This window comes from Musa acuminata, chromosome BXJ3-1 (assembly GCF_036884655.1).
Source record: "Musa acuminata AAA Group cultivar baxijiao chromosome BXJ3-1, Cavendish_Baxijiao_AAA, whole genome shotgun sequence".
NCBI lineage: Eukaryota > Viridiplantae > Streptophyta > Magnoliopsida > Zingiberales > Musaceae > Musa > Musa acuminata.
In genome coordinates, this window is record NC_088349.1 from 41,405,145 (window position 1) to 41,421,196 (window position 16,052).

Genomic DNA, 16,052 nt, shown 5'->3' on the forward strand with positions numbered 1-16,052 from the left:
CAAACATGGTATAATATTGGTCTGTATTATTTATATATGATCCTTTTGGATGATACTAGGTGGTACATGTCTATGAACTGCTCAATATATGATCATATCAAACCAATAGATTATTGATACTAGTATTTTATCAAGATTTAAATTTATAGTTTCAAATTCCATAGCATATGGAGGATACTAGTGATATACACTTGAATTGATTATATAAGCATACTAAGTTTGAGAGAAAGTACTAGCACCACTAACTCATCCCACCATCCGAACTGAGGAGGCCACCTAAGTAAAAGTATGGGAGCCCCCATCAACTCTTTGCAACTGTTGACAGGGGATCAACCCGTGATCCCTATCTGTCTCAACTTCCCAAAGAAAGCCCGCAAGACTCACTCCTGGCTGACACCACAGTTGAAGAAAGGGGCACGCCCCTGCATTAGTAATCGATGGCATGGTTTGCCTCCCCGACACCTCCCTTTCAGACGACTAAAGGAGGGATCACTCCTTATCTAACTCAAAGCGACTAAAAGGCTAGATAGTAAATATCATCCCGATCACCTAATGTTAATGTCGACCTCAAGATAACATGTCAGTAAGCCACCTCCATTATTGTCCCCTAACAATCAGGGTGGGGGCACCCTCACCAATCCTTGTCCTTGCTGTCATATGCCCAGGTATAAAAACTAAGCCTAGGCTAAACAGGGGCAAGCGGGTGAACACTACACTTTTATGAATACTATTAACTCTCTCCTCCCTCATCCCTCTAACTTAAACATTGGAGGGGTCACAATGGGACATCCCACGGGCAAGGCAGCCTGTCCTCTTAGACCATTGTGGGGAAATCTGGGGGGCAATATCACATGCGCAACGAAAGAACAAAAAATAAAATCTCAAAATTTTCCAAAGATGTGTTCATTGTCGTACGAAGATTCTTGTGCAAAATCAATAAAACTTAAAACTGTATACATTAAATATTGTGTAACCTAGGGAGATCGTATATCCCTAAATCCCTATAGATCTGTAGGAGAGGATAAAGGAAGTCAAATGCCATTCTCTCTAGTAGTGATCCACATAGTAGGGCTCCAACGATGCTCCTCAAATCTTTAGGCCTGTTATCTGAGGAGGAGAAAGGGAAAGGAGAATAGGAGATGGCAACCCAAAGAGGCTCTAGCCTATGAATCATTTGTTTCCTCCTATTTATAGCTGTCCCATATCAACTTAACCCTAGTGGATCCAGCCCTATGGGTATTGGATCTCAATCCAACTACCCAAGCCTTTTAGATTAGTGGATCTCTATCCAATAATCTCTCTTATTTGATCTCATCTATAGGATTCAATAATTCAGGGGCTTATTGGATATCCAATAAAATAGTGGCTCCGGCAGATATCTCATATTTGAACCTCTATTCATCGTAACGCCTATCATGTGTGTGTGACCCTCTGGGCCCAATATCGAGCTAGCCGTGAGTCATTGGATATTCCTCTTATGACACCAAGATCGGATGATCCTCTATCGACACTCAATAATCTTCGAAAGGTTGGATACCACTCTCAATGACCGGCTGTGCTAGATCTGGAACCTCCAAACCTATAAGTTTATATCAAAGAGTGAAGTACTAATATAGGACATCCTTGGTGTCTAGTCGAATGACTAAATATTCCACTAGAACTACAGAATCACTAACTATAAGGCATAATCAACTATCTAGCATTTCATAAGCGGATTAATCAGTAAACTCCTTCTTCAATGAGAACCTGTACATCCATCATATGGACGGGTATACAACACACCAGTCTATCTAATTATCTCGATGTCCCTCTCGAGTTACATATGACCGAGATTATTTAGGGTCTGTATTTAAATGTGAATCGGTCTCATTATCGTGACCTCATCACGATCCGATTCTCATTGCACAAATCCATGGATATATATATATATATATATATATATATATATATATATATATATATATATATATATATATAAAGTACTATATAATGATAAAATATCAAATAATAATAATAAGCAAAAAAATGTGTGTCAAGTTACACGTGTCATCACTCACATTATTGGCTTGTAGGGCACCTATGAGTAGCAATCTCCCACTTGACCTAAAATTAATCATCTGTATGTATAATCCCCATCAGATCCCTATGACGCTCAAAGACAATATGAGACGACGGCTTTATCAATGGATCTGTGATGTTATCTTCAGATGGAACTCTTTCCACTATTATATCTCCTCGGGCCACGATCTCTTTAATAAGTTGGAACTTCATCAAAACACTTCTGATGATACTTGGGTTCTTTCGCTTGAGCAATCGCTCCGTTATTGTCATAATATAAGGGAATCGACTCCTCGTTGCTAGGCATGACTCCTAGATCTGTGATGAACTTCTTCATCCAGACTCCCTCCTTTACTGCCTTTCCTACAGTAATGTACTCCACCTTTGTGGTCGAGTCAGTTATAGTATCTTGTTTGGAACTCTTCCAGCACACTGCTCCTCCATTTAAAGTGTACATATACACCGAATTTAACTTGCTATCATCGATATCAGATTGGAAACTCGAGTCCGTGTAGCCTTCAACCTTGAGGCTACTATCTCCATATACCAGTAAAAGATCCTTAATCCTTCTCAAGTATTTAAGGATATACTTTACTGTTTTCTAGTGCTCCAAGCCTGGATCCGCCTGATACATGCTTGTGACACTCAGAGCAAGCACTATATCAAGCCTGGTACATAGCATGGCATACATGATAGATCCTATCATTGAGGCATAGGGTATTCTATCTATGTTCGCCCTTTCTTCAGAAGTATTTGGGGACATACTCCTAAAAAGCGATATCTCATGTCTCTTCGCTTGTCTCTTCCTCGGGCGTAGGCATCACTATGTCAAATATGTATGTGATTTTCTCCACCGTGAGAACAATTCTCAAGTTGCGGAGCCAGTCCGTATAATTTGGACTAGTGAGGTGGTTGACATCAAATATGCCATGTAAGGGATTTGAAAGCGAGATTTTTTCGAAAATAAAAATGCAGCAGAAATAAATAACATGTAGATTTTGTAGAAAAATAAACAATCAAGATATAGACTTCTATCTTAATCTACTCCCACTATTTTACTAGCGAGTCACGCGACACCCTCAACACGTGAAACGGAAGTCCTCGGTAGACTTTTAGTGGGGATCGGGATCGAATCAACGTCTTAGTGTAACCTTGAGGGACTCGACCAATCACACTAAGCCCAAAAGGTAGACAACTTTTGTTGATCATAACTTTTTGTGATTCCTATCCTATTCGGCCTCCGAACCACCATAATCTCAAGGGACTCGACCAACCATGATGTTCGGTTAAAGGTTGGCATCTTCCTTACTCTGGCATAAGGTTGGCATCATCCTTACTATGTAGTTTGCTTTGCTTGTTCTGTTCATTCTTCTCATGCTTTCTGATCCCTAAATGCAGTACATGGTTCTGGCATTACCTAGTGCAACTTTGTGTTTTTACTTCTTTCAATTGCTTCATCTGTTGTTTCAGACTGACACTTTACCTTTCTTATTGAAGTATCAAAAGGCACGTGAAGGCTCTTCTCATAAACGTAACGCTCAGAAGGAACTTCTCGAAGTAATATCACATCGGTTGCATGTAGACAATAGTATAGAATTCATCGGGAAGTTGTTGTTCAGTTCTAAGCAAGGGTCAGAAGTGCTGAAAACTGTTCGCCCTGCAGGCCAGCCTTTAGTGGATGATTGGTCCTGCCTCAAATCGATGGTGAGTATATTGATCAACATGTTTTTTAACAATTTCAAAATTGTCTTCTGTTAGCATGCCTACGAGTCCTTCCCAAGTTGTATCTTATGCTTCACCTCTGATGGCAGACAACTTGGCCTGTCATTGTTGCATAGGATGCTAACAACCAGGGAATTTCCAAACACTATCATATCTTGATGGGGATTCTCATTAATGTTAAACTAACTGTAACTGTATGGGCGCCTTTAAGCATGTTCCTTTCGACTTAATACAAGAAAAAAGACCCTTAAGGATGTAATTATGGATGAACAGAATGAATTATGAATGTAATTATGGCTATTTAAGGCAGTCACAAATCAAGATTGAAATACCAATTTTGGTTTCTGGCTCATGTTTGCCATGATAACAAGATCGGATTGTGAAACATGTCCTAGTTGGTTTGTGGCTGCTTTTGTAGCAATACCTTTCTATCATATTGATGTTTCAGTGGCCTGTGATCACATGATCTTGTCATCATGCAATTGAGTCTATTTTCAAGCATTTTCTTGTCTGTACCAATTTGGTTGGACATGGCACAATTTTTTATCTAAGTGAAGACTTCTGCTTTATAATTTACTGGCGAATAAATAGGTGTATTATTTCCAGTTCTATTGGATAAAAATATATGAAGGTACAATCTACAGATCCATGATTTGCAAGACCAGTTGTACTCAATTTCGTTCTTGAGGAACTTCAACAACGAAACTTGTGTTAGATAACCTATAACCTATGGAATATGTGGGAAATTCTTTGGTTTTTGTTCCTTTGAATTTTATAAAGCTGTGATGTCTTTTTTTTTTTTCTCTTTCCAGGTGAGGACTTTTGAAGCACACTGTGGATCTCTATCTCAGTATGGGATGAAACATCTGCAATGCCGGTATCAGCAAGGAGATGATGGCTGAGGTGTCTGCTGAAGCTTCCATTAGCATTCCTGCCGGTCAGTGGAGTTCTCTCCAGAAGGGATTCAGTGCCTGAGGTGACAATGAAAGACGGCTAGTAGTATGTTACTCATTGTGCATAGTATATAATGAAGTTGCTTGGATATCTTCTCCTGCAATGTGAATATATTGCTGAAGGGCTGGAGAAATTTGCATCCGTTTGTGTCACTTAGTCCATGGATTATTGTAGAAAATTCGTGCCTGATACTTGAGGCTATGGCTGAGCTCATGAGTGGCTCTTTGTTAGAAGTCTGTGTTATCGTTGGGCATCCATAATGAGCTATTATGCAATTAAACTGCTGTTTCCTTGTATGTCCTATGCATATGGGGTGAAAGTGAAGACGTGACAAAAAATTCTGGCTTGTATATAATTAAATATACAAGTATATGAATTGTACTACAATTATATTTAATTATATACAATTATATACTGGCTTGTATATAATTGTAGTACAAGTATATAATTAAATAAAATGTCATTTTATATGAAATTCTGAATTGTCATCAGTATGTTCAATTTGTTAGGATTTCTCAAGAACTTATGCTGGCACCATTGGTACGTGCAATTAGCTTGCTCCTATAGATTTGGTCTAGAACTCAGCATTAACTCGTCGGGGAAGAAGCTTGCACATTATTTATTGTAGATATATTTGTTCTTTGTATTAGGATCAAGTAGGTACTAAGAGAAGGGCGCGGGGGGTGAATTGGTGCGTATGTAAAACTTACGTCGAGTTGAAAATCTTCGTACGATAAAATCGTATCAAGGAGTGTTTAACTTTGAAAATGTTCATACGAGTATGCAGCTAAAGTAACGAGGAAGTAAAGCAGTTTGCAATAAAGGTAAACAACAAAACATAAATATAAATCGATTTATAGTGGTTCAGTCATTGTGACCTACGTCCACTCTCGATTCTGCTTCACTCGAGGCCACCAACTTTTCACCGTCGATCTTCTTTCTAATGGACAAAAATCAACTATCCTTACACTCTTTCTTCTTTTCACAAGTTCAGGAGAGAACCTTTACACCCCTCTTTTATAAGTGTTCCCTCACACACCTCCCTTAGGACTATCACTAAGCTCTTGGAGGAGGGACTCTATACTTAAAAGAGTTTTACAATATTGGAATCATTGAGTTTTTGCTCTCTTTTTGTATGTATTGCAAGCAAGAATTTGTGGGGTATTTATAGACCCCAAATGGCTTCAAAACTTGGAGCCAAAATTCAAATCCTCGAGTTTTTAGGGTATAGACGACACCATCGCTTGCATTGGGTGGTACCATCGCCTCCCAGTTTGACATTGAGTGGTACCACTGCCTGGTAGCATGGAAAAGTGTGCTATTGACTTTTCCAACTCATGGGTGGTTCCACATAATCTTGGGTGATCGAATGTGCCTTTTACTTGACCCAAAATAGTTGTAACTCAGGCCCAATGAGCCCCTAATTGAGTAGGCCTAATTATATTCTAAACTAATCTAATTAGAACTAAAACTACTTTGATCTAGACTTATTACAGAGCATTAATCACATGTTGTTCGATATGTCATTGGTTCATTCAGCGCTTCGTCTGACCCTTCGGCGCATCGTCTTCTCCTTCGACGTATTACCCAATCGGCATGTTGCCTTATCGCAACATTTGATCTCCTTAGCGTAATGTTCGATCTTCTTGGCCCAATGCTCGAACTCATGGCAGAAAGCCTTCTATCGATACGTCAATCGATCCTCTGGCTCGACGTCCAATCTTCTAACATATTCCAATATGGTCTAACATTGATTCTTCCTGATTTAATTATCTTTTTATGATCGAAGCTAGTCCTCCGTTACTCAAAATATAGATTAGATCATTAACTCTATCAATTGATTTGATCGTATTAAACACTTTGTTTACGTGTTTCTTTCTTTTTTTTATGCTTATTTTGGAGCTTAAGCATGAGAAGCAAAATGTACTTTGATACCGACTAGGTTCTGGTGGAGTTGAAATTTATATTTTTCCTTGTTTGAAATATGATTTGATAAAGTTAACTCAATTTTTCCTTTCCCTTTTATCACCGGTAAGAGTCAAGTTTATAGTGCAGACATGTCCCTCCTTTTAATTTTGATGCTATTAGTAGTAGTTTAGTAGGTTATTTGACTATTAGTTACCATTAAGGCTTGTCATAGCTGTTAAACGTGAAACCTCTAGAGTGATTCTCTTTGCAAACGGACCAGTTGAAGAGGTGATTTAATGGTGAAAGAGAAATACTAATATGGTTGGCATCATCTCAGCGCTGGATCCTCGGGTAGTTGATATTCTAGTATCTAAGTGACCAATATTTCAATATTAGATAATAGACATCTCACATTTTACATAATCTTTTCTCTTATAATGCTAGTTGAATCCTCTAAATCGTCTACTAACTTAAGCAGAGGAGTATTGTTGAAAATATCTTGACCTAATTTTACAAGGTTGGGCATAATTGGAGTCTAATTTATTCGATGTTAATAGAAATTAATTTGGGATCAATTTAGAAGAAGGATCTCGGTTTACTCCGAATCAACTCCCAACTTAGATAATTAAAATATTATTAGATTTAGGTGGTCTTGGACCGGACAATAGGAGCATTGAGCCTAAATCTGATCAATTATTAAAAAAAAAAAAAAAAAAAAATAGCGTTGTGCGTGACATAAGAGGTGGGCGAAAGGAAAAAGATCGATGCAGAAAACAAAAGAAAGATAGAGGAGAGAGAAAGCTAGGTTTTGAGGTTTTTATTAAACGATCAAATAACTAAATTTTATCGATTTTGGTCCAAATTTTATATAGAGAATCCTTGCAATAAGCTCTTTAATCATAATGGTGCCAATCTACGATTTGTCCTATTCGAGGTGCTTTTCTGATATACTCACTTTGTGAGACTTAAACCTTTCCTTTTATGAAATTCATATATGATGATGATGATATGCTATTATTGAGCCAAGATCTGTATTCTTGATGTTATTATGATCCTCTAGTTATTTTAGAGAATACTTATTGTAAACATATTATCATTATTGGTGATAGTGGAGATTTGAAGTGGACCACGGTCTCGTGATTTCTTTCGCATTGGGCTTTTCACGTAAAAATTCAGTGTCTCACTTTATGATTGATTCATTGTTCTACTATTTATGCTGCTCTAGTTAATATTTGTTTTGGGTAACAAGTTGATATTTTGGTAAGGAACCCATTTTGATATACAAAAAGGGAAAATAATTATTCCACTATAATAGTTTTTCCCAATAAAGTGGTATCAAAGCCAAGTTATTTGGTACTAGTTTTTCTTGTGTGATTAAAATGGAAGAGTCAAACAATATGATTAAATTGTACTCTTCAAATTATTCCATATGGAGGTCTATGATGGAAGATTTGCTATATTGTAAAGATTTGTATAAGCTTATCAAAATTAAAGAAAATATTTTACATTGGAAGATGAGAAATGAGAGGTTCAACATAGAAAAGCTATTGTCTATATTAGAAGATGGATGGATGTAAATTTGCAAGAGCATATTTTTGATAAAACCAAAGCTGATGTTATTTGACAAATATTAGAAAATCTCTTTGTGAAAAAGATAGTGAGAAATGAAATTTCTCTCCTCAAAAGCTTATCAATTTAAAATATAAAAATGATAGTAACATTGTTGAGCACATAAGCTCGTTTTAGAGTATTGCAAACAAGCTGGTTACTATGAAAATGAATATAGAAGATGATATGCTAGAATTAATACTTTTTAGCTATTTATAAAAAAGTTGAGAAACCTATATGGTGACAATTTCTAACTCCATGCTAGAGGGGACTATAACTATAGACATATTTAAAAATAGTTTGTTAAATGAAGATGCCAAAAGGAAATAACAAGGAGAATCTTATTCTAATGCACTTATTATTGAAAAATAAGAAAGAAGTGAAAGAACTCATAATAGAAATCCATATGATTATAGAGGAAGATCCAAGTCTAGAAGAGATATCAAGTGTTTCCACTACAATAGGCCAGGTCACATGAAGAAAAAGTGTAGGTTTTGGAAGCGAGAATAGAATGAAAAGAAGAAAAATAAAAAAGAGACAACTACATTTATTGCTAAATATGATATCATTATTGTTTGTGATGACGGAAGTATCAATATTGTAGCTCACTCGACTAAGCATACCATGTCCTCAGGTCACCGGTGACACCTCTATGTCATAGATAAGATAGCGAATCATGATATAGGTGAGCCTCGAGGGATTCGACTAATTCAACCTACATCAAGAATCCGTCCCTACCTATAACGATGGAAGGTCACGTTGGTTAATCTAATTGCTTCACATTTATCGATTTAATATTATCGAGATAGGGGTTTCTTTGATTTGGTCTCCTAATATGACATGTTACACACATACACACTTAATATATATCTACATCGCATACATAATATATATATATATATATATATATATATATATATATATATATAGTAGGTTAGTAGGTGTACAAGTAATCACACATCACATGAGCAATCATACCAGAAAATCATGGACCATAGCTTAATGTGATCAAGCCCGAGCTAGTGGGCTTAATCACTCACATCAAGATCTATGTGTGTAGCGGTGCATCTCCATGCCCTGTGATCGTCTATCTTGTCCTTGTCGGTTCTGTTGGCATCTCGACGCATCTTCAAGCATCACGATCGTTTGTCTCATGGGTTTCACTATCACTTACATGCTTCTGTTATGCCTCATAGTGTAATTACAACTTAATCATAAGCACACAAGCCCGACAATAAACGAAAAATAAAATGGAGGCTTACAGGCCCCAATAATAATAATCACAATTACACACTTCCGATAGCCCATGATCATTCGTCCACATATCATACATCACATATACACATGATCATCATGTAGAACTACTAGATAATAATAATAATAATAGTAATAATAATAATAATAATAATAATAATAATAACAATAATAATAATAATCAATTAAACTTTTAATTAATTAATATTTTTTTGAAATCAAGGTTAGTAGGAAAATTTCTAAATTATGAGGGGTATTTTCATAATTTGGACAAAGGGACAAAATATGAAATTTCTCAAGTTCACAAAGGTAAAACTATCTTTTTGCCCAAAAACCCTACTACGGTTCTCCCTCTCCTCTGTTGCGGTCGCCTTATTAGTGGCGACTCTCTACGACGGGGGGCGGGGGTGCTGCCCTTGCCTACGGGCGGTGTGCTTACAAGCTGCTCCGCCCCTACGGGTGGGCTCCCCCGCGGGCAGCACCGCCTCCGCAGGCAGTGCTATCTTGCCGGACGAGCGCCCTTGTAGACCCTATCGCCCCTACGGGCGATTCTACCCACAAGCACAGCGCCCATAGGCCCCACTACCCCCGCGGTGCCTCTGTTCATGGGCTGTTGGCCCCCATAGGCAACTAGCGACTGCAGGAAGCGCTAGCGGGCTGTCGACCCCCGTAGGCTGTCGGCCGTCGACAGCAAGCCTACTGCACGTAGATGGCAGTGCTGCCATCTGCGAGGGTAGCAAGGGCAACAACAGTTGCTGCCCTTTCTCGCTTTTGTGTCAATGATTTTGACATAAAAAACTTCTCCAAAACACAACACACGAAGTTCAAAACCAATATTTCACCTGAACAACTTGGCTCTAATACCACTGTGGGGAAATCTTGGGGTAACATCACATGCGTAGCAGAAGAATAGAAAACAAGATCCCCAAATTTCCTAAAGATGTGTTCGTCATCGTGCGAAGATTGGTGCGCAAAATCCGTGAAACTTAAAATTGTGTATATTAAAGATTGTGTTACATAGGGAGATAATATATCCTTGAATCCCTACATATCTGTAGAAGAGGATGAATAAAGTCAAATGCCCTCATCTCTAGTGGTGATCCACATAGTAGGGTTGCAACGATGCTCCTCAAATCTCCAAGCCTACTATTTGAGGAGGAGAATAGGAGATGACAACCCAAAGAGGCTCTAGCCTATGAATCATTGGTTCCCTCCTATTTATAGATGTCTCCTATCAACTTAACCCTAGTGGATCTAACCCTATTGGGTATTGGATCTCCATCCAACTACCCAAGCCTCTTAGATTAGTTAATCTCTATCAAATAATCTCTCATTGGCTCTTAATGGATCTCATTCATAGGATCTAATAATTCAGGGGCTTATTGGATATCCAATAAGATAGGGGCTCCGACAGATATCTCATATTCGAACATTTACTCATCGCAACGCCTACCATATGTGTGTGACCCTCTAGGCCCAACATCAAGCTGGCCATGAGTCATACCTGTTAGAACTCCTTCTAGCTTAGTGAATTATTATATCCATAATAATTCACTCGACTCATCAACTGCAGACGTGCTAGGCCACTACGCCATAGTCCCAAAATGATATAGGGGAACCCAATCCATTGGATCTATCTGCCCTTAGTTACCATATACCAATAGTCCCTCATCTATCTAATATCCTAGAGACCATATACCGAGCATGGTGCTATTATACCCATATGCTTTCTACTCGAGTCTCACTCTAATCGGATTCTCCTAGAGAACTCTTTATATCTCAATCTGAATGACCTTGACTAGGGATTTTTTTTAGCAAGAACACATGAGATATTCCTCTTATGACACTAAGATTGAATGATCCTCTATCAATACTCAATAGTTCTCATACGGTTGGCTACCACTCTCGATGACCGGTTGTGCTAGATTTGAAACTTTCAGACCTATAAGTCTGGTATCAAAGAGTGGGATACTCATACAAGACATCATTGGTATCTCAAGTCTAAGGATCAGATATACCATTGGGACAATTGAATCATTGTCTAATAATAAGGCATCATCAACTATCCAGCATTCCGTAAGCAGATTAATAAGTGAACTAGCACATGTCCTGTGTCTCTAGTGTCCCCATACGAGTAGCTACGAGATCAGTTACATTCATCATATAAACGGGTATACAGCACACCAGTCTGTCTAATTATCTCGATGTCCCTCTTGAGTAACCTATGATCAGAATTATTTAGGGTTTGTGTTTAAAGATAAATCGATTTTATTATCGTGATCTCATCACAATTCGATTCTCATTGCACAAATCCATAGACATCACTATATATATATATATATATATATATATATATATATATATATATATATATATATATATATAGTGATAAAATATTAAATAATAATAATAAGCAAAAAGACTGTGTGTCAAGTCATAAGTGTCATCACTCACATGATTGGCTTGTATGACACTTATGACTAGCAATCTCCCACTTGACCTAAAGCCAACCACCTATGTGCCTGATCCCCATCAAACCTTTGTGACGCTCAAAGACAATATGAGACAATGGCTTTGTTTGTGGATCTGTGATATTATCTTCAGATGAAACCCTTTCCACTGTTATATCTCCTCGGGTCATGATCTCTCTAATAAGCTAGAACCTCCTTAGAACATTTCTGATGAGACCTGAGTTTCTTTGCTTGAGTAATCGCCCCGTTATTATCGCAATATAAGGGAATCGGCTCCTCGCTCCTTGGCATGACTCCTAGATCTGTGATGAACTTCTTCATCCAAACTCCCTCCTTTGCTGCCTTTGCTGCAGCAATATACCTCCATATACTAGTAAAATATCATTAGTCCTTCTCAAGTACTTAATGATATACTTTATTACTTTCTAGTGCTCCAAGGCTGGATTTGCCTGATACTTGCTTATGACACTCAGAGCAAGCGCTATATCAGGTCTGGTATATAGCATGACATACATGATAGACCCTATCATTGAGGCATAGGGTATCCTATCCATGTTCGCCCTTTCTTCAAGAGTATTTGGGGGCATACTCCTAGAAAGTGATATCTCATGTCTCATCGGTATAAGACATTTCTTGGAATTTTTAATGTTAAACCTTTTGACAATTGTGACTATGTATCTGGACTACGACAAGCCAAGCATCCTCTTGGATCTATCTCTATATATCTGAATCCCCAAGATATAGGATGCTTCCCCTAAGTCCTTTATGGAGAAGTATCTAGATAACCAAATCTTTACTATGGATAGCATTCCTACATCATTTCCAATGATTAGGATGTCATCCACATATAACATCAAGAAGGTGATAGCGCTCCCACTTACCTTTCTGTATACATAAGGCTCATCTTCGTTCTTCACGAAGTCATGAGATCTGATTACTTGATCAAATCTTATGTTCCAACTTCAAGAAGCTTGCTTTAGTCCATAAATGGACCTAACCAACCTACACACCATCTTATTTGAGTAATCCTTGGACATGAATCCCTAAAGTTGTATCATATACACCTCCTCCTCGATGTTGTTATTGAGGAATGCAGTTTTTAAATCCATCTGCTAAATCTCATAATCATAGTATGCTACAATAACCAATAGGATTCAGATGGATTTTAGCTTGACTATGGGTGAGAATGTTTCGTGATAGTCAACACATTGCCTTTCGCAATACTCCTTAGCCACTAGATTATTCAATATTAACGGAAGGATGATCTAAAACATACCACAATGTTACTCCTTAAAGCTCAAAAAAGATATATGACAATATTTTCTAATTTACATTATTTTTGCTAAAGCTATGCTAAATTTATAATTATTTATGTCTTAAAAATCAAATTCTAACTTTTTTTATTTTTTAGATATTTTAAAGGGATTTTAACTCATTTTATGCATATTCGCAATATGCCCTAGCATACTATTAGTATGCATACTGTATTGAGCGAGACTCGGTACAATAGTACGGATAGAAATTATGAATCATGTTTGAATCTGTGTTTTTGCTAGGTGCCATTGCTTAAATATAATTACAATATGATGAGTAAATCCTGTGAGACACTTTTAATTTTACTTTTTGTTTCTAATTCTCAATTTGTTCTTTGCTTAGGAAGAACTTTGTTAAAAGAAGAAAGTACTATACAAATTGATTTCTAGGATTTTAGTTCATGTAGCTTTTGAGTATCCTCTTGATGAATCTATAAATTTGGTATCACTCTACTCACTCTATACAGTATTAGATAAACGAAAATGATTTTCTATTTTTTTATGTGAATCATAAATCTCTAAAAGTCTTTTGAATGAGACCAGTGAGGGCAACATCTTGAGTTCCTTTTTGTACTTGATCAACCCATCTTTCTCTCTATTCCACTAGTAATAGAAAAGGTAATTTATTCTAACTCTACAACCATATTGGGATTATATACTTTCTGTATGCAGAAAGATAATTCATGTTTTGTGATGTTTATATGCTTCTATCAAACCTTTAGCTTTTGCATAAGTTATGGCCATAACATTCCAAGTTATAGCAAGTGAAATCATGCCCGGTGCTTTGCAAACATGACATTATGGTTTATGGTCATAAGTTAGTTAGTGAATTTATATGAGAACATTAGAGCTTTCACAAGAACATGGCCTTTATAGGTAAGTTGTGAAGTTTTATTTTCTTATCTCTCTGCCTTAGCCTCAAACAAGTATGATCAGATTATTCAAAAATAAACATGGCTACCACATCAAGAGGCTTTGGCCACTACAAAATCTTAGGAAATTTAAATGTATGTAGCTGTATCCCTCTAGGCCATAGGATATTCATTATATTATTCAAGTCCATGGTACTCATTTGTTATGTCAATCATGTAGGAAAAGTAGTGCCAGCTAAATAACAAAAACACTCTACAGATTAGTGGGCTTCATTTATTGATTAGATTTTGATTGCTTGATTATATTGAAAACTCATAATAATCAGGTAATATTTGAATCTTCATAAAGAAAAAGTAAATAGTATTTGGTTATTTCGTGTTGAATTAGGAGGTAATATTTGACCGCTTGACTATATTAAAAGTTAAAAATAAATAGGTAATATTTAAATTTCTTGAAGAAAAATTAAACAAGATTTTGTTATTTTTCTAGAAAATATTTTCAAATGTAGATGTTCGTTTTCAATTAGGAGTGAGTTAGTCTTATTGCACCTTTTGTTGATGACATTTATAAGAATAGAATTATGAAGAATAGCTTAAGTGGAATTTCATATTGTCTTCGAGAGCAGCATTTGATATCTTTATTTATTGGTCTCATATTGTTGTCTTACGATAACACCAAAACTTAATAGCTATGCCAACAATTTGTGTTCCAAAAATGTTGCCGTTTAAAATCACAAATACCAATCTTAGCTAATCTCCCAATGGTAAGAAGCCTATGATGAAGCAATTTTCAACAAAATAATTAAACTCTAGGGAGGATAAGAACCTTCTGTAGCTTCACCTAACACTCCTCACTCAAACCAGTGTCACTAGAGCAACCTCTCAAATACCTATAAGCAAATTTAGTTAATAGTTGTGCCTTCCATATCTTTCTATCATCATAGAGGCTAAGGGAATACTAATCCTTGTAACCAAAGGTCCTCCCACTAACCCAAATAAGGATAGTATTTTACATGTATCCCATAATTAATTATTAACCAAACCAACATTTATTGTACCACCCAAAATGGTATAGGACGGGTGATATATACTTGTCCAGATGTGGGCCAATATGCAAACCATCCCATTTTGAGCAATTTAATTAACTTAATAAAAAATCAAAGATATAGTGGAGGTCCTATCCAAATTAATGTTATAAAAAAGAGATTATGACTTACGAATGCGAGCTCTCTTCTCCTTTAAGATGTTGTCGCCTCGCCATTGCTGCTTTGCCACTATTATTGTCATGCTTCATTGTCGCATAAGAGGTCACCAACTCGCAATCACAAATGCGAGCCCTCTTCTTGTGTAAGATGCTACCGCCTTGTTGTTGCTACTTCATCACTGTTCTCGCTACAACTTCGCCATTAAGTAAGATATCGTTGTTGTTACTGTTGTCACTTCGATGATATTATTGCTTCACCACTTCGATGATATTATTGCTTCACCAGTACTATTAATGTTGTAGCTTCCCAAGTACACTACTACTATTCTTTTTCTCCTCATCATCTTTCGTCTTCTTCCTTCTTCTTTCACCACTTCTTCCCTCTTTCTTCCTTCCTCCTTCCTTCTCTATTCCGACATCGCCCTTCCACTTCTCTCTATTTTTCTTTCTCGCCAAACCCCCAGTATATACCACCAGCATACCATGTGTTAATATACCAATATAGACCGATATGTATCATTCCAATATATTATCGAAATGGGTTTAGTACTTGAAAAGACAAACCCTAAATCAAACTAGAAATTATGACATTTTTAAAGTTAAAATCCATATTTATAAATGTTAGCTTCAATAAAAGAGGGACATCAAATAATCAGTTATCATATATCACATCAATAGAAATACTATC

The 16,052-nt window shown here is 36.8% G+C and overlaps 1 long non-coding RNA gene across 1 annotated transcript; it reads left to right on the forward strand.

Annotated features, from left to right (window-relative positions):
- Positions 1 to 3,625: 3,625 nt before the first annotated feature.
- LOC135629310 (uncharacterized) lies at positions 3,626 to 5,018 on the forward strand. Its single transcript, XR_010493189.1, has 2 exons — positions 3,626 to 3,762; positions 4,593 to 5,018. It is a non-coding gene; the product is annotated as an uncharacterized LOC135629310 (long non-coding RNA).
- Positions 5,019 to 16,052: the final 11,034 nt, after the last annotated feature.